The sequence below is a fragment of the Triturus cristatus genome, chromosome 3_1 (genome assembly GCF_964204655.1).
Source record: "Triturus cristatus chromosome 3_1, aTriCri1.1, whole genome shotgun sequence".
In the NCBI taxonomy this organism is placed as follows: domain Eukaryota; kingdom Metazoa; phylum Chordata; class Amphibia; order Caudata; family Salamandridae; genus Triturus; species Triturus cristatus.
In genome coordinates, this window is record NC_140583.1 from 230966790 (window position 1) to 230987829 (window position 21040).

General features: G+C 46.9%; 1 long non-coding RNA gene across 7 annotated transcripts in view; it reads left to right on the top strand.

The window, feature by feature from the left end:
- The window catches only part of LOC146859984 (uncharacterized), a 566738-nt gene that overhangs the window by 393619 nt on the left and 152079 nt on the right, over window positions 1-21040 (top strand). For all 7 annotated transcript variants that reach the window (XR_014978752.1, XR_014978753.1, XR_014978754.1 and 4 more), the window contains one exon: window positions 14330-14435. This is a non-coding gene — a long non-coding RNA (uncharacterized LOC146859984). The remainder of the gene's footprint in view (window positions 1-14329; window positions 14436-21040) is intronic.

A 21040-nucleotide genomic window follows, 5' to 3' on the forward strand; every position in this document is an offset into this window, starting at 1 on the left:
AGACCAACCAAGAATTTTATTTGTAAAATTGGGGGACACAAATTAGAGAAGGTCGAGGTTTTCAATTATTTAGGGATTACCTTCGACAAACATCTTAATTTTAGAGCACTAGCGACTGATAAATGCAAACAGCACGCGAGCATCATGGGCTCAATCATGAATCGTGCTACAAGACTAGGTAGATGGTCAGTGCTGGAAATATTGAACTTATATAACTCAATTTGTTGTTCTAAAATTATTTATGGGAGTGAGGTCTGGGGATTTAGAAATGTGGACTCTATACAACTAGAGGAAAACAAGTTCCTTAGGAGGATCTTGCAGGTTCCCCAAAGCACACCAGCCCATATTATTCACGAGGAGCTAGGGATCCCGTATATCTCTGACAGATTAAGCTTCAGGCCGTTATTGTGCTGGATCAAAATTTGGACCAACCCCGAAGCAAGCCTAAGCAGAGAAATAATAACAGACTGCATTAACAAGGAAAAAGGTCATAAAATTCCATGGCTTAAATATGTTCAGGATAAACTGGAGTGGCTGGGATGTGCAAAATATTTCAGGGACCCGTCAACATTAACACCTCAGTTAAAGGGCATTTTAAAGGCAGAATATATGAGGCGGATAGCCTGTGCCAGGGAAGATAGCGAAATTCTGAAAGGGTCAGTGAGGTCTCATATATTAACTAAATCTGTTGATGGTCTCGAACCCTACCTGGCACTAATCCATAACAAAAATGATAGATTTTTAATGACCAGATTTAGACTGGATCTTTTACATCACATTTTAGCAGTTCCCGCGGGGTACACGAAAGAAATTGGTACAAAGGGTCCCTGTGGCTGCGATCTAGGATCTCCACAGGATACCCTACATTTTGTATTCTTTTGCCCTTTTTATGAATATCCGCGGGCTCTTTTTTTAAAATCCATCCTAAGGGCGAATAAATTTACTCAGGTTAGAGTAGCCCTTTTATATTTAAAACTGGCTGTGGAACCCTTCACACTGTTCTGTATCGTAAATTTTTTAAGACTAGCAGCGAAACTGAGGAAATCTAGAGGGGAGATGTAAGTGAGTTTATTTGCCGGGCGCTGTAGGCATCCGGATTAAAAGGCCCCCCGCACGATAGTCTTACATTGTACACAGAACAGGAGATGATTTATGGAGATTACACAAAGGATGTACTGTAATGTTTACAGTACCTGGGATGTTATAAGATGTTTGTTTTAATTAGGCTACGGCTTATTTTTAATGTGATTGATCTTATATGAACTACGATCCTGTATTTTATTCACTGTCATAAGTTTGGTATTCCCTACCTGTATAGATGTCCTCGCACTGCACTTTATAACTTTTAACATGAAATTTAGTCTTAATCCTGAGCCTAACTGATATCCTGGAATGGTCCATCAGATATGTTTTCTTTTTTAACAGTTTTAGATGAAATGTTCAGATTACTATATGTGAAATGTGTAAATACATTGTTCTTGTATGGATGTTTTAATATCCGAATAAAGATAATTTTGGAATTTTCGATGTATGGCTTGTATGCTCTCTGGATACATATCACTGAATGTACAATATTGCTCTCGCACCAAAATATTTGATGTTTCTCGTGTCAGTATCGTTTTTCATACACATGCCTTCTGCTGCACTTCCGCGCAGGTCTAATTGGAATTTATGTATTCGTGATGTATGGCTTGCATTTTTGCCGATATTCTCACACATACCAATTATTGTTCTCTTCTTTCTCTTGACAATTGTCATGCGTTACCAATGGTTGTTTATATCGCCATATCAGCATTACCCTACCCCATCCTTCCCCCTTCCTTGTCCCGCCCCCGTCTCTGCCCCCTTACACGCTACCGCTGCCGCTCCACCCTTCTTCCCTACCTTCAGCAATTTCAGATACGCGCGCGTACATGATCGTATTGTAATGGTAACTGAGATATGGAAGTGTAACAAATTACAGGTGACCAGAAGTCTGTGTAACATTGAGCCGCATAGGTGCAATGGAACATGGTTAAGATGGAAGGGGGAAAAATCGGCAGTTGTTATGGGTAAGATCGTATCCAAATCCATGGCTGAAATTGAAGGCATTCTGAATATGGATAGTACATCTACTGTTATTATGAATAACTTTATTGTAATTAATAAAACTATTGAGGGTGCCTTCACCACTAGTAGGATTGTTAAGTCCTATCAGGGAAAGGGATGGTTCGATCATACATGTACCTCTATCTTAACCCAATTGAAACAGGCCCTAGGAGTTAAGCCCAGGGATAAAACCTTGGTTGCCTATCTAAGATCTGAATATAAATTGGCATTGAGTAGGAGGAAGAAGGAATTACAACAAGAAGCGTGGGATAACCTATCGCAGGAGGCTGAAACTTCAGATAACTGCCTGTTTTGGTCCACGGTTAATTCTCCTTTTCTTAGGGATGATAAAGTACCACACCTTGTAGCTAATGTTGGTAGTGAGGCCTGGATCTCCCATTTTTCGGCCATTTTTCAAGGAACAGGCCCTATCGATGTTGCACCAAGAATTTGGCCTATAGTTCCTTTAGACATTACTCTGTCAGAAGTTGAGAACAGTATTAAGTCCAGTAAGGGGGGGAAGGCGCAGGGTCCAGATGGAGTACCCATCGATGTGTATAAGATAGTACCACTGATGTGGGGACCCATACTTACCGTCGCACTGAATGCTGCTGTAACAACCCTGATTCCACCTACGTGGGGAGATTCGATCATTGTCCCCATCTATAAGAAAGGGGACAAGGCGGTAGCTAGTAATTACCGCCCGATCAGTCTGCTTGACCCCTCAGTGAAAATCATGAGTAGAGTATTGTTATTTAGGCTCGAAGAGTGGGCGGAAGCAAATGAGATCCTGGCAAGCTCGCAATATGGGTTTAGAAAGGGACGTGGAACACTAGATCAATGCCTGAACTTGGATTTAATTATCGGAAAGTATACTAGGGCTAAGCCAGGTACACTATTTCTTTGCTTTGCCGATCTAAGCAGTGCATTTGATCTAGTGGACCATTCCATCTTATGGCCAGTCCTGTTGGAACTTGGCGCACCAGAGGCTATCATTTTTTTCTTAGCAAGATTGTATGATAGAATGCAAACATGTGTGCGTTTCGGGGCTGGAGGGGAGTGTACCCCAAATTTTGATGTAAAACGTGGGATAAGACAGGGCTGTGTCTTAGCTCCTTTTCTGTTTACTTTATTTATTAATGCGGTCGACTCGGTCCTGAAAACAGTTAAAGCAGATGCTCCCCAGATTGGTGGTTCAGGCGTACCAGTTCTGCTTTATGCGGACAACGCTGTGCTCCTGTCCCGGACCCCGATAGGTTTGCAGCGACTAATGGACCAGTTTTCAGACTTTATTAGTAAACGAAGGCTAGTCATCAATAAGAGTAAAACTCACACCATGGTTTGTGGTACTAGAGGTAAAAAAAATCATGCCTTTTTTATCGATGGTGTGAAAGTTCAGGATGTAGACAAATTTTGTTATCTGGGTGTTATCTTTTCTCATGACGGTAGTTGGTCCCATGATTTAATGAATGTTAGGTCCAAAATGAAGAAAAGAGCCTATGGTATTTTTAAATTTGCCACTAAGATCGGCGATAGAAGAATCAGTGACATGATCCAAATATATAATGCTAGAAGTGTTTCCATCGCATTATATGGGGCTGGGTTGTGGGGCCATACTAATGTTGACTTCTTGCAAAGGGAAGAAAACTGTTTTGTTAAAAAATTGCTTTGTGCCCCCACCTCAGCCTCCACTGACTTAATCCATAGAGAAGCTGGCGTTGTCCACTTAAGTGACCTGATTTTGTTAAAGCCTTTAATGGTATGGTGTGCAATCTGGACTAAGGAAGAGAGAGTTTTTAATCAGTCTGTCATTGAGGACTGCCTTAAACTGGACTATTTTTTTAATATACCTTGGCTCAAGTATATTGTGAATAGCTTTGTTTCCATTTTTGGACTCGATATAGTGGCAGATCCAGGTTCTGCTGGTAATCTTTCTAAGTCAGATATGAAGAACACCTTTATGACGTATCGAGCCCAAAAACGTGCAGTTTTAAGTGGACGCCTTTCTTCAGTTATTTTGTACAATAAATATATGTATAATGATGGCTTCCAATTGTACCTGAGCCTGGTGACTAAACCAGCTCATAGGTTCGTTCTGACCAGACTTAGACTTGGGATGGCCCATTGGTTGGTGGCTTTTCCACAACCAAAGAAACAGCCAGTTGGTCCGTGCCCATGTGATGGTCACTCTAAACAGAGTACCCTGCACTTTATGCTAATTTGCACTCTTTTTCTGAACTTGAGGATTGTTTATTTAAAACCAATTTTTTAAAAATATGCTATTGTCATTGTGGAGGATGCTATGAAATTGATTTATGAATTGAATTCTCCGGACAAATGTTTTTTTATTGCCACGTTTTTATGTAAGTCTATTCAGCTTAGGAAAAGCATGATTTTTTAATATTTTATGTGTTTCTCTTTGTATTGCTTTTTGCTTGTGTGCTTTTATGGTCATTGTTTCTTTGAATGTACCGAATAAAGCTTCATGAAATGAAATGATCACGTGACCGTTAACGAGTCCTTCTATTTCACTTCCTGGCTGAGGCTTACCCCACACCGCACTCGACCGCGGCAGACACCGGCCGATTCAGATGCCTCCCGCAACAGACTGAAGCTCTGTTCACTAGGTTAGCCCACCCCTTCGTGATCTCGACCCACCCCGCCCACCCAGCTTTCCGCTGGACCCAGTTCTCATTTCCTTCGTTTTACCCAGATACCTTCATCCGGTAACTCAGTTTTCCCCGCCGATGCATTCCCGGACGCGGCTACTGAGCGCCACTAATTGCTAGATTTCAGGTACTTAACACGCGTTGGTGCTTGTCTTTCTTTTATCCTTCCTCAATCACTATTGCTCACGTCATTGCCCTTTCCCACAGATGATTTAAACTCTGATACCTGTATACGTCGATACAAAGTACTACACGGCGCTTTCCGCCCTCCCAGGTACTCGTGAATTTTTCCCGCGTAACACGCTAGTGTCCGCCCCCTAATTTGCCCTAAAGATCACCCTTTCAGTCTCATACGCCAAGCGGCTCCTTTTTCGTTCACACCTTGTTACACCCCAGCCTGCCTTTTCACTCAACCCTTGCTGATTCATAAGGCTCGCACTACTCTCCGCTCCTTTTCCCCAGCGCCCTACCCTGCCGTGGCCTCCCTCTTCTTCCCATCCCTCACCCACCCTTTTTTCCTTCCTGTACAGCACCGCCTCTATCATGTCAACCCGTTCCTGATGTTGATCCAAAGTAACTGGATCAAAACGCCGTCGACCTGTCAGCGCTATTGATGGCGCGCGCCTCATGTGGTTCTCCAAATAACTGCATATTAATTACTAAAAATTGCCTACTTTTGACCAGAACCACTGATTTCACTGTACATATTTTCACTTCACTTCGCGCCGTTCCTTGCTGATTTCACATTGTCACTTGCGTCGCCACACCATTGTGTCACGAACACACTCGAGCACCAAGTAAAATTCTGGTTGTTCACGCAAATTAATTTTGCTCGCAGTGCTGTTACAACTGTAATTTGTCCTTTTATTTTCTTCTTGCCTTGGCCTTGTCATTACTATTTGCAAAATATATGATGCCATGTGCACATTTAAAAAAAAAAATACTAAGTCTCCCCTTCTTTCTTGTAATGTTTTGCACATGCATTCCTAACTGTCTTCTTTAAATTATACCAGTTGAGAAATTGTTGCTGATTTCATATACTTACCCTATTCTCAACGTGGTTTATGGGTGTTTGCTCCTGTTGTTCGATACAACATAATTCCAATCAGCATAATTTCAATCAGTGCCACACAGTTCCACGCATAAAAGTAGCGGAAGAGGAGGAGCCTAGCGCGCAACCAAGATGGCCGCGTAGGCTTGTGGCTCCCGGGGGCCTCCGCAACCTCCCACGTCTATCCTGTCATAATCCTGATTTTTTCGATGGGCTTTTGTTTATGATCTTGCGCTAAGGTGCCACTCGTTTTCCAAATCGAAATTGGACTCCGGGAACGTGTTTTTTGGCGATCTGAAGTTTGCGGCCTTCTCCGGCCTTGGTGCCGAACTCGGGTTGGTGAGGTGCCCGGCTGCGAATTGAACAACAGCGGCATGCCAGGCTGGACCTGCCCCGGACCCCGTGCTTTCACTTTCGGTTTCGAGTTAAGCTACCAAGACTGATGCGTGGGACATTGGGAGAGCTGCGCGGAGCACGGAGTGCAAGGCCTAGTCTTGAACTGTAAACAGGCCACTTTCAGTTTGCGGCCCGGATCTCCTGGCCTTCCTCCGGGTGCTGGAGGGTGCTGACCTTGCTGATTGCTGACGATGACGACGAGAGTGGACGGCGACAAACTGAAACCCAAATCTACCCGGAGGGGAGCTTATTCCCAGGCCAATAATATGGACCGCTATGCACAGCCAAAGGGATCCCCTAGTGGATCGCGTAAATCGCCTGAGCCGCCCAAGGAGGCCTCGGGCGCATCATCCGAATTGACCCTGTTGGATGTCATGGGGGCCATTGAGGAGATGAAGGTGACTGTGAACCAGCAATTGGATACTCTGGCTAACAAATTGGACTCGGTGCTGATTGATGTCACCTTGGTCAGAGCGGACCTGTCGAAAACCAATGACCGGGTCGACTCATTGACCCAAGCAGCGTCGAGCCTAACGGTAGACGTGGCCACCTTGCAGACGACGGTGCGGAGGTTGCAGCTCGCCAGTGACCTGACCGAGCGTCGCCTTGAGGACTCCGAAGGCAGGGCCAGACGGAACAACGTCCGCATTATTGGCGTGCCCGAACGGTCGGAGGAGTCTGCTGTGGATCTTTTTGTGGAGGATCTAGTGGTGACTCATCTAGCACCCAAAGGGCTGAGCAAGTTCTTCGCTGTGGAACGGGCCCACAGGATCCCAGGGGGTGCGCCCAAGGTGGGTGCCCCCCCACGGCCTATCATTGCCCGACTTTTTAATTTTCGGGATAGAGACGCTATCCTGCAGGCGTCGAGGGTGGCTGGGCCATTACGATTTGAGAACTCTAATGTTAGCTTTTACCCAGACTTTACACAAGCGGTTCAAAAGCAATGGATGGGATTCTCGGCCATCAAACGGCGCTTGAGAGACATGGAGTTCAAGTATGCGATGCTGTTCCCGGCTAGGCTGCGGGTCGAGTTGGATGGTCGCTCCCACTTCTTCGACCGGCCAGAGGCGGTGGGAGAGTGGCTGGATGCCCTGCCCAAGAGTCGGGATCGGGAGGGTCGGATGGCGGAGAGCGGAGAGGGATTGACGGAGTAGGAATGGAACTGTGATCCTGGTGATTGACTGTATTGGTAACGTTTTGCACCTGTGGCTGCACTGGACTCCAGTTTGTAACGATTTGCCCCGTGGTATTTGGAGGTTGCGGGGGGCTTGCTGGGGCCCTTTCCTCCTTCTGGGGTTTTTTCTTGTCCTTTTTCCATATTGGGGCGACAGGCACACTGCATGTTGGGGGGGGCTGATCGGGCTCACGCAGGGGTGCAGGGAGGGGGGAGTTTTGTTGGGGTTGATGGGGGGGGGGGTTGGGGTTTGTTTGTTTGTTTCACAAGGCGGGGTAATATTTTTCGCTGTGCTATTATGATTGTGCTCCCCGGGAGGGGGATATTTTGTATTGGGAGGGATGGGGGGTAGGGGACTGAGACTTCTTTCCTGGAATGTGAATGGGCTGGGGGACAGGATAAAGCGGGGGGTAGTCCTGCAGTTCTTGAAACGTATTTCGCCTGATATTGTGTTCTTGCAGGAAACGCACCTCATAGGGAACTCTTTTCATGCCATGAACAGACGAGGATATCGTCTCCTGGCCCATTCTGGTTTCACCTCTGGCTCGAGGGGAGTGGGCATTTTAGTCAGGACCTCTCTCCCGCTGGTGGTGGATGAGGTGCTCCACGATGACAGAGGGCGCTACACTGCACTGGTGGGGAGGTGGGAGGGTAGATTGATTTCGCTGGTCGCGGTCTACGTGCCGCCGGGCCTGCAGACGGCCACCTTTGCTGATTTGGGGCGCCTGCTACTTGGGCTTCCGGGGGGGTTTTGGTCTTGGGGGGGGATTTTAACGCTGTGGTTTCCGGAGTTGAAGATCGACACCCCCCTAGGGACCTCCCTCGGGCCCAGAACTGGCTGGGGAGCTTTCTGGATACCCTGGGACTGATAGACTGCTGGCGGTTGAAACATCCTGGACAGGCGCAATATACCTTCCACTCTGGGGCCCACGGTAGTCTTTCGAGGCTTGACTATATGCTAGTGCCTGCGGCCCAAGCTGGGATGATCGGGGAAGTGCGACACTTGGCACGTGGTATATCTGATCACTCCCCTCTTTTGCTACACCTAGATATCGCCTTGGGGGCGGAGGGGAGGGTGGCGCCGATCAACCCCTGGTACCTACGAAACCCCACGATCCGTGCAGACCTGGTTAAGTCTTTGGAACACTATTTTAATGATAACGTGGGGTCGGTGTCTTCCGCCATCTCCCTTTGGGAGGCCTTTAAGACGGTGCTCCGGGGCCAGGCCCTATCTCTCATTTCCCATACCAAAAAATGCGAGGCGCAGGAGGTTGTTCGTCTAGAAAATGAGATCACCGAGTTGGAGAGTGAGTTGGAGCAAGGTGTTACGGATGACAGATTGCATGTGCTGGAGCTTAAGCAGGCCGACTATAAGGCGCTGGTTACTGAATCTGCTAGGAGTATGAGCAGGGAGCAAAAGGGGCGATTGTACGATATGGGTGATAAGGCCGGGAAGTTGATTGCCTGGTTGGATAAGAAGGAAAGAGCGAGTCGAGTGGTGCCAGAGATTGAGAGGGTGGATGGTGTGCGTGTGACGGACCCCGGTGACATTGTTGATTGCTTTGCGGAGTATTTTCACGGGGTCTACTCTCCGGTCTCAGAGCGATCGGAGGAAGACTCTCGACTGCTGCTTCGAGATATTACTCTGCCTTCCCTATCTGATGAGGATAAAATATTGATGGATGCGGCCCTATCGCCAGATGAGATTGCTTTGACCATTCGTTCCATTGCCTCGGGTAAGGCCATGGGTCCTAACGGACTTCCCATCGAATTGTATAAGCTGCGCCCAGATGCGATTGCCCCGTATCTCCGGGACATGTTCCTTGAGGCTCAGGCGGCGGGCTCCCTCCTTCTGACCAACGTCTTGCTACTATTGTTGTTATCCATAAGGAAGGGAAGCCGCGGGATCGGTGTACTTCTTACAGGCCTATCTCTTTGTTAAACGCGGAGCCCAAAATCCTCGCCAAGGTACTGGCCAATCGCCTGATCCGGGTTGTGGGCGACCTGATTCATCAGGATCAATCCGGTTTTATACCCCATCGCAATACCGCTTTGAACCTGCGGCGACTGCATGGCGTCCTTGCTCGCGCCCCATTCATTCGTGAGCCGGTCATCTTGGCGTCCTTGGACGCTACCATGGCGTTCGACACCTTGGAATGGCCATACATCTGGGCGGCGTTGGCGAAGTTTGGGTTCGGCCCGGGGTTTATCGGTTGGGTGAAATTGCTTTATGACAACCCACTGGCACAGGTAGTGGTCAACGGACGGGTTTCGGCTCCCTTTGTTTTGGGTAGGGGCACTCGACAGGGATGTCCACTATCGCCTCTTCTCTTTGCGCTTTGCTTGGAGCCCCTTGCGGAATGGTTGCGGTGGCACCCCTCGATACGTGGCCTTAGATGGACGCCGGAGTACGAGGATCGTGTTTCCCTGTATGCGGACGATATCCTCTTGTATCTTGCATCTCCGCGTAAATCGCTCATTGTATTGGTGGATGTGTTGAGCTCCTTTGGTCGCAACTCCGGATTGGTAATTAACTGGGCTAAGTCTTGCGTATACGTTCTCGCCGGGGAGGCCCCCCCCCTTCCGCGGGGGTGCCCTATCCAGATTGCGGAGTCGGGGTTCACGTATTTGGGTATCTTTATAACCCTGGATCCGGTGGCCCGGGATGAACGGAATCTTCTTCCCCCCCTTCAGCGCCTAAGGGCGGATGTGGCGGGTTGGCGGCGGCTGCCGCTCTCGCCGCTCGGCCGGGCTGCATTGTTCAAAATGATGTCGCTACCACGTTTTTTGTACGCCCTGCAAAATACTATGGACGTAGTGCCGGCCCGTTATTTTCGGGAGGTGGAGTGTCTCCAGCGTCGATTGTTTTGGGATGGGCGGCCGCGGATTGCTCTTGCTAAACTGACCCTACCGTGGTATGACGGGGGGGTCGCCCTCCCTGATATTAAGCGATATTACTGGGCCTCCCAGTTGGCTGCCGTCAATCACGGGATGTATGGCCCTGCTTTGAACCCGGCTTTTGAGATGGACAAATTGCTACTGCCAGGCAAAGACTACAATCGAGCACTATACTCGGGGTCCCTTGATGCGCGGTTGACGGGCCCGACGCGGGTCGCAGTGCAGGTGTGGCATGCAGCAAATGCGGCGATGGGGTGGAGGGATCGCTTGACTTGGGCTACGCCATTGTACGCGTCCCAGCGTTTGGGTTGTCTGTATACTACGAAAGGCTTCGAGAAGTGGGATACGATTGGTATCAGCACGGTGGGGGATCTCTGGACGAAAGGGAAATTCAAGACGTTCGACATGCTGAAAACGGAATACCAGTTGAATGATAGGGAATACTATTGGTATGTTCAAGTTCATCATGCCTTGTGTTCTGTGTTCTCAGACGTGGCGGCTATTCCGGAGCATTCCCCGTTGGAAGACAGAATATTGGACGGCTATGTGCCGGATAGCACCATTTCGTTGATTTATAAAAAGCTTATCAATGATCGAATGGGTTTGCTGGCCTCATTGCGGGAGACATGGATTGCAGACGGTATAGAACTGGACGACGAGGATTGGGTGTCAGCGGTGGCCTCCCCGAAAGAGGTGGCTATCCCGGCCCGATTGCGGTTCGTCCAGCTTAAGATACTGCATAGAGTGTACGTCACGGGGCCCGGCCTGATGCGTATGGGGTATTCGGTGGATGGTTTGTGTAAGCGAGGCTGTGGGCTACTGGGGACTTTTCTTCATATCTTGTGGGAGTGTCCGGAGGTGACTCGGTTTTGGTGCAGAGTGCATGCGGTGTTAGAAGAAGTCACGCATGTTGCCTTATTGCCGGAGGCACGTAGATGCTTGCTGAATGTCTGGGAGCCGACTGATTACAATGTGACGCAGACGCAATGGGTGACCCTAGGCTACATGATAGCGAAGCGTGAAATCGCACAACTGTGGGGCTCCCAGAGGCCGCCAACGGTCTCCGAGTGGAGGGAACACATGGACTGGTGTATGTTTAGAGAGAAAACGGTGTATGTGGCGAGAGGCAAGCCTGGGAAGTGGATTAAGGTGTGGGGTCCCTGGAACTCCTATCGTGGAGGTATTTGCGCCCCGCCCCAGACGCGTGAGATGGACGCCGCTCTGTCTCCCTAGCCCCCGCATTCCTGTATGCTCCTGTGACATGCGACTTTGTCGCTTCTGCCTTGCCCCCCTCCCCCCCCTCTGTCTACCCGGGTTGGTTTACTCCCTCGATACGAGGAGCACATGTTTCTGCCATTAACTTCCTCTGCCTTGTGAGTTTGATGTTTTCTGTTTTTCAAAAATATGAAACCTTTCCTGTTTGTTTAGGGACTGCGGCTGTGGCTGACTGCGATGATTAGCACTTTAGTAACTCTTTTGCTGCTTCATTGATGTGCATGTTAAGTCGTGCCTATGTTTACACTGCGTTTAGCGGCCGGCCTGTTGGTTGTAGGCCCATACTTGTATCTTTTTGAAATTGTAATAAAGGTTTTTTAAAAAAAAAAAAAAAAAAAAAAAAAGTAGCGGAAGACATCACATTTTATTAACATCATAAAATGGAGTTGCTTCCATTCCCATCATTTTTACTTTTGTGTATTGTATATACAGTGCTCACATATACAAAAGTGAAAGTGCGTGAAGTGAAGTGCTAAGTGACAATAAAAACATTTCATCGCATTTAGAAACAAGTCAAAAAACACCCAATTGGTTTAGACAGTATTTAAGGGAATTTTGACACTGTGGTCGACGACATTTCGATCTTAGTCAGTCAAGATCATCATCAGGACAAGGTAAATGTGAGCACGTAGGATCTAGAGTGGGGAAAACAATCAATTACTGCTGTGTCCTAAGTAAAAAACAAGGAATCGCGTTGTGACGGAAGCGCAATGAAGGCGTATCAAGAGGAGTCAACATCAAGGCCATTAATGTGATGTTGAGGAACTTGGGTAATTATTAAGCAAGCCGGTCATGCTGTACATGGAAGGGTGGCGGTGCAGCCGACAGGAACGCGTGAGGTAAATAGCGCTGAAATAGTAGCAGCTGGCAGTGAATGGAGGAAAGGTATAATGCCATGCAACCGATGCTGCGAAGCGCATGAGGAGGGGACTAAAAAAGTGAATTGAGCAAGGTAAGAAGCGACTAGTGGAGTGCCAACCCCCGGTGGGAGATAGTCGTGAGCTGCTGACTGCAGAGAACGTGATCGGTAACGGGAAAGGGCCAGTGATGTATACAGACTATAGGGGGTGACAAGGGAGAAGGAAACTTACTACGCGAGATAGTAGTGGGGGACTACAAGGTTGGCCGAGGAGCCCCGTAATTACAGGAGGGAATCCGTGTTGCAGACGAGATAACCGTTCCAATGCCTCTGATAGCGCAAAAGGAGGGGACAGAAGAAAAAGTGAATTAGATTAGAAATTGCGGGAATTACAAGGTTGTCATTGGTGGCGGCGTGGATGCAAGAACTTACATGTGTGGGCAGAATCCACGGAAGCCGATGTCAACGGAAGAGAGCCGCTAGCAACCTGTGCTATGCGGTGTGTTACGAAGTTAAGGGCGTGTGGCTGGCCCGGGCGAAGCTGCAATCGAGAAGGGGATTAGTGGAATCAAATTAAATTCCGGAATTGGGGCTATGGCGCAGCGTGGAGTGGCAGACTTACTTAGCATGAAGAATTTTGCGGGGTGAATGAATCACGTCAGGAGCGCGCTGGCAGTAGTCCGAAGCGGGCTGTGTGTGCGTTCATCGGTGAAGGATGTAGACGCTAGAGAGTACAAGCGCATGCGTGGAGCAGCGCATGAGTAGGCCGAGAGTGGGCGTTTTTTACTTAGGACACAGCAGTAATTGATTGTTTTCCCCACTCTAGATCCTACGTGCTCACATTTACCTTGTCCTGATGATGATCTTGACTGACTAAGATCGAAACGTCGTCGACCACAGTGTCAAAATTCCCTTAAATACTGTCTAAACCAATTGGGTGTTTTTTGACCTGTTTCTAAATGCGATGAAATGTTTTTATTGTCACTTAGCACTTCACTTCACGCACTTTCACTTTTGTATATGTGAGCACTGTATATAAAATACACAAAAGTAAAAATGATGGGAATGGAAGCAACTCCATTTTATGATGTTAATAAAATGTGATGTCTTCCGCTACTTTTCTGTGTCCTTGTATACGTTCCGTAATTGGATCTAATTCATTCTCCGCTACCATCAAATACTAGTGAAAAATTAATTTTTTCCTCACAAATAAATTACTGTAGCTCTGCTACTCGAGGATTTTTTGACCTCACCAGACCATTGTTTTTTTGAACTATCTACTACCCCAGGTCACATTCGTGAGGGGTTCCCTTGTCTTTTATACACACAGTTCCACGCAGCACAATTCCATTCCACACATTACCATTCCACACCACATCATTCGGCAACACACCACATAATTCAACTCAACAACACATTTACACAACACACCACATACATCCAATTCACACCATAGAATACCACATCATGCCACATAATTCAACAAACCACATAATGAATCTCCACAAAATACTACTAAACGACAAAAAATACCATTCCACATAATTAGACTCCATGATACACAATCCCACTCCACATCATTCCAGTACACTCAAAACCACATAATTACTATCCACATAATTCCACTGCACACCATGCCACATAATTCCACTGCATACATCCACTCCACACAACACAATTCCACAACTAACAGCTCCAATCCACATTCTTTCACTCCACTCCACATACATCCACTCCACAACACATGGGTAAAAGACATTTACCACGCCAATAGCTCTAACTTTCACAAATTCACGACTGACTGCATTGCAAATGCCTGTTTCTGTGTAGGTAGGGTTCAGTGCACTGACCTTGTTGTGTTGTCTTTTAGAAGTTAATTTCTATTTAGTTTCTTTATGGTCTTTTGTTCTTCCTTTCAGGTGCCTGGTTTGGGAGCCGGAGAGAGAAGAGCGTGCCACAAGGCAGGAACAGGAGCTCGGCAACAGGAAATGGCAGGAACAGGAGCTCGACATGAAGGGAAGTTAGGTGGGTTGACATAGAGCTTTGAGATCTTGGTTCTCTGTCCAGGGGTGCTAAAGGCCAAGCAAAGGCTTGGAGGAATCAGCGCTGTATTTATACACCACACCCACAAGATGGCTTCGAGATCTTGAGTTCTCAGAAGAAGAAAGGGACTGTGGAGGGCTTCTGAATCAGAAGGAGGTCAAGGCACAGGGCATGGGAACAACGATGGTCTGGGAACAAAGAGAGAGTTTCCTACAGGCTCTGCCAGGCCCAGGGGGTCATTCTACAAGGAACCATGATACCCATGTAAGTTAGGGGAGAGGCGGGCCAGGCCTAGGAGGTAATTTAACGAGGAACCATGAGGGCCAGACGAACAATGGATGAACATGGGGCATTCAACCTGAGGGCAATTTAGTCACCTGCCTCTCTAGGAGCAAGGAGAGTGGCAGGTCTCACTTTACAAGCTGTGCATGAGGCCTCAGTTGTAACTCCTCGTCCACTGTTCCTGTAGGGCTTGGGCTCCACTGGCTTCATGACCCACACTTCCTGGCCCAGTGGTACTCCACTAGAGTGCCCTTTTGGTTATATCACAGCTTAAACATTTCCTGGTTTGCCTCTAGATTTTCAGTGGCCTCCTTCATGTAGCGCCCTATCTTCGCTCTGAGAGCTAGCGGGGAGCTTATAACATCTTGTGCTTCTTGGGAGCATGCTCCCACCACTCCTTCACCAGAATGAGAGGAACTCTCGCATGGTGTTTGAACAGAAGCTCAAAAGAGCTGAAGCCCACTCCCTTCTGTGATACCTCCCTGTAGGCAAATCGCAGGAATGCTAATAGGATGTTCCACTTAAATTTCAGGGGTTCTGACACGCCCATATTCCTACCTTTTAGGGTCTTGTTGAAACTGTCAACAAGCCCATTTGTTTGGGGATGGGATGGTGTAGAGAACTTTTAGGTTACTCCATGCTCCCGCTATATGGTTTTCATGCAGACAGACATGAAGCTGGTGCCTCTGTCAGACACTACCTCCTTGGGAAAACCCACTCAGTTAAAGATCCCCATCAGTGCCCTGGCCTAACACAGGCGCTGGCACTGTTGTAAGGGCTATTGCCTCAGGGTTCAGTGTGGAATGGTCCACCAAGACCAGGATACACTGGTTCCATCAAGATGTCTTGGGGTCCAGACACCCAACAGTATGAGCACCCACCCTCTAAAAGGGTATTTCCTCCATGGGGAAAGGTTCCAGGGGAGCCTAATGCTTTGCCCCTAATTTTCCAATGGCCAGGCAGGTAACAGAGGACCTACAACATGCATCTGAGTCAGTCCTCATCTGTTGTCAATAAAAACTGATAACTAGGCGGTGAAAGGATTTGGCTGTACCAGATGTCCTGCCAGGTGAATGTCATGAGACAACTATAATAGGAAGGGCATATAGCACGTGGGACCACCAACAGCCTGGTTGACACAGGTTTTGGGGCTGTAGGCTCACTATACAGGAGACCATTCTCCTAATAAATGTGGTGATCTCCACAGGAGTCGCTATTTTTCTGGGCCTTGACCTGTCGCAGTACGCACTCAAGAGTGGGGCACTGAATTTTTTAGAACTGTGCCTGGGATGGCAGTCCTGCAGCTTGTCTTCTGGTCAGATCAGGCAGGTTCCCAGGCAGAAATATCTTCCTCTGCAGGCTCTGGGGCCTCACCCGCAGGTTCAGTCTCCTCCTGGACCATGGGAACTTCTGGGGCGGGTTTCCCTTGCCCATTGACCCTCGCCTTTCTGGCAGGCACTTGGACCACTTCAGGCTCCAGGTCCTTCTGACCACCCTGACAGGCTACCATGGACCGTATGGCCATGACCACCCACTCAGGCAATCCCAACATCTCCATAAGAGACCAGGTCTTAACTTCATTTCAGATAGTGTGCTCCAGGCCATTCTGTAGAAGTCAATCTACAGGTATTGCTGGACTCGCAGCTAGTCTCAGAGAAACATAGATCCCACCGATGCCAGGGGAACCAAATCCACAGCGTAGGGGCTTACCTGGTTGTCAGCTGTCACAACCCAGGGGACTAAATCAGGGATCACATGCTCTGAAGACGCCTGATGTACCTGAGTAGTCATGCTGGCTCATGTGTCTCTCAGAACCTCCATCCTATGCTAATTGATGACAAGCCACTGCCTGTACCTCTTAGTGTTGTCAGGTATGTGAGTTCTAGGCACCATCTCTCTATCACCCAGGGACACTGGGTAACCTCTGTACTATCCCCCCAAACTGGGGCAACCTCCTCCCCCTGCACTACACTTGTAAGACCTGGTGTGGGGAACGGGAGCTGCATCTTTTTGTGACAGATGGCATTTCGGTTCTTCTGCTTAATTAGAGACAGTCATAGCACCGGGGCTGGCAAGAGCCCTTAAGTTTCTACCCACTGAACCCTCCCTACCTATGGTGAGAAGAGGAATGGAACTCCCTATCCATAAAACTTTTTTGGGGGCTTTCAGAGGACTCACTTTGGTTATCTTAGTTCTCCCCATTCTTTTTGTTGGAAAAGACCCAGTCCACATTTCTTGTGGTCCCCCATATAGGTTGACACTCTGGTACTGATTCAGAGGTCAGCCTCTTTCCCAAGCTCTCTGGCATCTGTTAACGTAGAATGAACAAGGTGCTGGCGCAACTCTGCAAAACAATTACTCTAAAGGTACTATATTACTACAGAGAAAAGGGTTATGGTATAAACTTTGCCTGCACACTATCTGTCCCAAATGTCTGGAAAGTGTTCACTCTATGTGTCAACCGAAAAACCCATTTTAATCAATACAAATCACCACAAAATTTGAGGAGCACAAAGTTTCAAAAGTCAAGCAAAACAATTTTTTTCAGAGTTTATACAATATTTATAGCAAACCATCTGAGAGCAAAACCATTAGTTAAAGTGCAATAATCAGTTTCTTCCACATGTAGGTTGTTTTTACATAGTCTTTATTCATACAAGTCTTCAACAAAGTTTGGATAAAACAAGATGACATATCCACAACAAACAGCCTGTGCGTTTCGTCCCAATTCTCGTGGGACTTCTTCAGGGCAGTACTTGTTATAGCAGTGATTTCAAACCTCAGAGATCACGTGCATGTTAAGCGATATCAGTGAAGTTTGTGTCAGTTAATATGATCTAATGTGCTTGCTCAATATATTTGGCACATCTTAGTCAAATCAAAATCATCGCCAAAATTCATGCGCGGTGTCCTATTCACTTTCCCACCTTCTTTAAGTTATTAAAGCCAAGTTGTCCATATGTCTTTAAAATAACAATTCCATCCGGCCTGAATTTTAACGGCCCCTTCCTGCGCACGTCTGCGCACCAAGAAGCGTGTAGTGCCTCCTATCTGTCTCAAAGAGCAGCCATCAGCCGTGTCCCGGTCTACTCTAAAGGTTCTCCTTTATCATCGGAATATAAAGCCCATTATAATTATTTACTTTGCTGACCTTCACCCAAGCATCCTTACTTGAAGAATCCTCAAAATCCATCCATGACTAGTGTGACTGCATCTGACTATCCCAAACTTAAGGCAATGTTTCTCGGGAGTCAGGAAAAACTTTGTGTTGAGAACTTCCTTCATGGAGTCATGGTTCTTCTGATCAGCTACTTCAGGTAGTCCACAATGAACCCTGCCAGTACTGTGCATTGGCCTCCACAGACTGGCCCGCTACTTTCCCTCTGGGGTTGCATATATAGGGCCACCTCATGCTCCATTATGGAAAAACTAGGGTAGAACAAATATCACAAAAGCATGACACCAAAAAGGTTTGTAGGCAACAAGAAAAACAAAATGCCTTACCTGAAGGCAAGAATAAATCAGAGAAAAACACGCAACCCACATGCATCCGCAATGAAATTGTGCTCATGCGCACTCCCATCCAGTTCCGATGCGCACATGCAATCTAGAAAGCTATTGTGCATAGGAACAATGAAGAAGCTTCCTTTTGCTGATAACAACAGCAACATCGCAGGAGAGGAAGCAACGCAGTATACTTTGGAGCACAGCTATGCCCAAAATAATGTTCTGTGCCTGATACTGCAATGGCTAAGAAACAAAACGAAGACTCCTTCACCAAAAGTTCCCGCGGTGGGATGGATCCTGTTGAGCTAGGCAGGAAAGGATTATACTACCCAATTGCAAGAAGACTCTTTTTCGCATTGTTCCTGTGCTTTTCTCGCTCGACACTGTTGGTACTCTGACTTTGCATGTCGAGAAACAACTCAGTGCATATATTTCCTTTACAGGTGGATCCCTGATCAGCAAATGCTGTCCTGCGTCGATCCCCGAGCAGGGATCCATTAGGGAGAGGTATTGCTGGAGAGGGGAGTTACCTCTACCTTTCTGGTTGTGGTCTGTGATAGAGAGGCTGAGATATACCCCCAATCATTGATCACACTGAAAATAGGCATAGCCTTTAGGTTTCAGCTTCTTTCAGTTAAATTTTTAGTGAGGTCAGAGTGGCTAGATAGAAATATTTTTTAGTCCATATAATAAACCAATAACACAGGCACACACAAAGCTTTGATGGACCGGCTTAGAATCCCTCCAAATAAATAATTTAGTTTTTAAGTTTATATATTTTTTAATGCTTTTTAACCATTTTTTAAAGGAAAGGAGATTGTTTAAAATTGAGACATTTTATTTATGTATCGTCTCTTCTCTTTTCTGTTATCAGTTGTTGTGGTGATGGTTTCATTCTGCTTTCTTAAAGAAGATTGTAGACCTCGGATAAGGTCAAAAAGCAGTTTTAAAAATAAACTTAAGAAACAAACATATAAACAAAATATAATACCCCAACCACACTACACGTGTGTTTACTTAAAAAGAAATGGATGCCATCTGTGGTAGATTTCTCGAGATTAGAGTGGTGAAGTACCGGGAATTTTAAGCCCAGCGGTGCAGGGGAACACACCCTAAGACTTCGGGTTCTTCCTGTTTCAGACCTACAGAAACACAGAGTCTTCTAGGTGAAGTCAAAGATCGATTTATTGGCTGCAGACCAATTACAGGTATCCGAGAAGTACAACGCAATGTATGTTCTCAGGAGACTGCTTAAAGCTACAGAAACTGGCTTCTCCTTAAATACAAAATATCATGCTTCAGGCACACATTCCTTGTTTTACGATATGGTCATTTACATGTATTCATTACAAACGAAAAGGCAGAGTCATGATGACCATCCCACATTCCAGTTAAGCCAGCCCACAATTATTTACCCAGCGAGGCTCAGATCCCACATCAGATATCAACAGGCCCCAATAAACACGGGCATCTCCTGTTTGGGAGAAGCCATAAAACAGGAAGAGTCAGGTGTAAAAGAGATTAGCTGGACAGGTCACAGAGAAGTCAAACAGAAAGCACATGTATTCTAAAGGCCCGTACTTGTTCGTAATGTGTAGCCTATGTGAGGGCAACCATAAGATGGCCACCACTCTAAGATGGAACCCACGAAGTCAATGTATAATATCGTATACATAGTGCATTTATCGCTAAAACGTTATACAAAGCACTTGTACATACCGCATTAACCATTCGCGGTTCGCTAATACCGGAATAGACAGGGGTAGGGCCCTGCCTCCCACGCGGTCCCAAATTTCAAAGTACCACAGACCCTCCTTTTGCCCTTACATAGGCAATAACTAGGCTCATTTCAATCTGAGTCCAAGTCTATATTCACGAAGTCATGGAGATGTTGCTGTAGCATCATCCTATTACTTAGCTTGTCCCTCGATACAGGTTTCCTTACACATAATGTAGCACAATGGCCACATATGGCAGGGGCACACTGTATACACAGACAGAACAGGAAAAGAATGGCTAAGATCATTCCAATGACCATCAGAATCTTCCAACCCCAGGCAGATATCAGTTCCCAGAACCACCCCACCAGTGACCAATCTCCTTTATCCACGTCTATGGATTCAGATATTTTATGCAGTTTGGAGATGGCTTGATAAACTGTTGGAGCGTTATCTGGTATGAAAATGCAACAACTAGATTGGATAACCTTACATACCCCACCGCGGTCTGCAAGTATGACGTCTAGAACCATGCGGTTCTGCAAAGTCATGAGACGATCCGCTTGGAGCTCAGCTGTCAAATTACCAAGGGCACCAGCCGTTACATTAACAGTGGATTCAACCACACGAGTCAGTTGTCTCAGGTTCCTACTATTGACCATAGGTCCCCAAAATGGCAGGAAACCCAAAAAGAAGTCTCCCGCTTCCTGACCGGCAGTATCCTCCTTACTAATCACGCCTCTTACAACTCTGGTCTTGTGATAATCAGAGGCAGCAGTAAATTTTGGCGGTAGCAAGTTTGCAATATAACATGTGCCCGAGAAATCAGAGGGCAACCATGTATATGCTCGGTCATTGCAGACAAAATATGTACCCTTGGCAGCCAAAAACGCAGGGGAAAACTGCGATGGAAAAGTGTACGTTTCAGTACAGTCACTTTTCCCCAGTTGAGCTCTTGGATTCTGACCATTACCTTGTAAACAGAACCGACCTATGTGGGGTACGACCCAAATTGGGGATGAAATTTTTCGCTGCCTTTCACCCAGACTAATACTATACCCCGTCGCGTTCCACCTTACA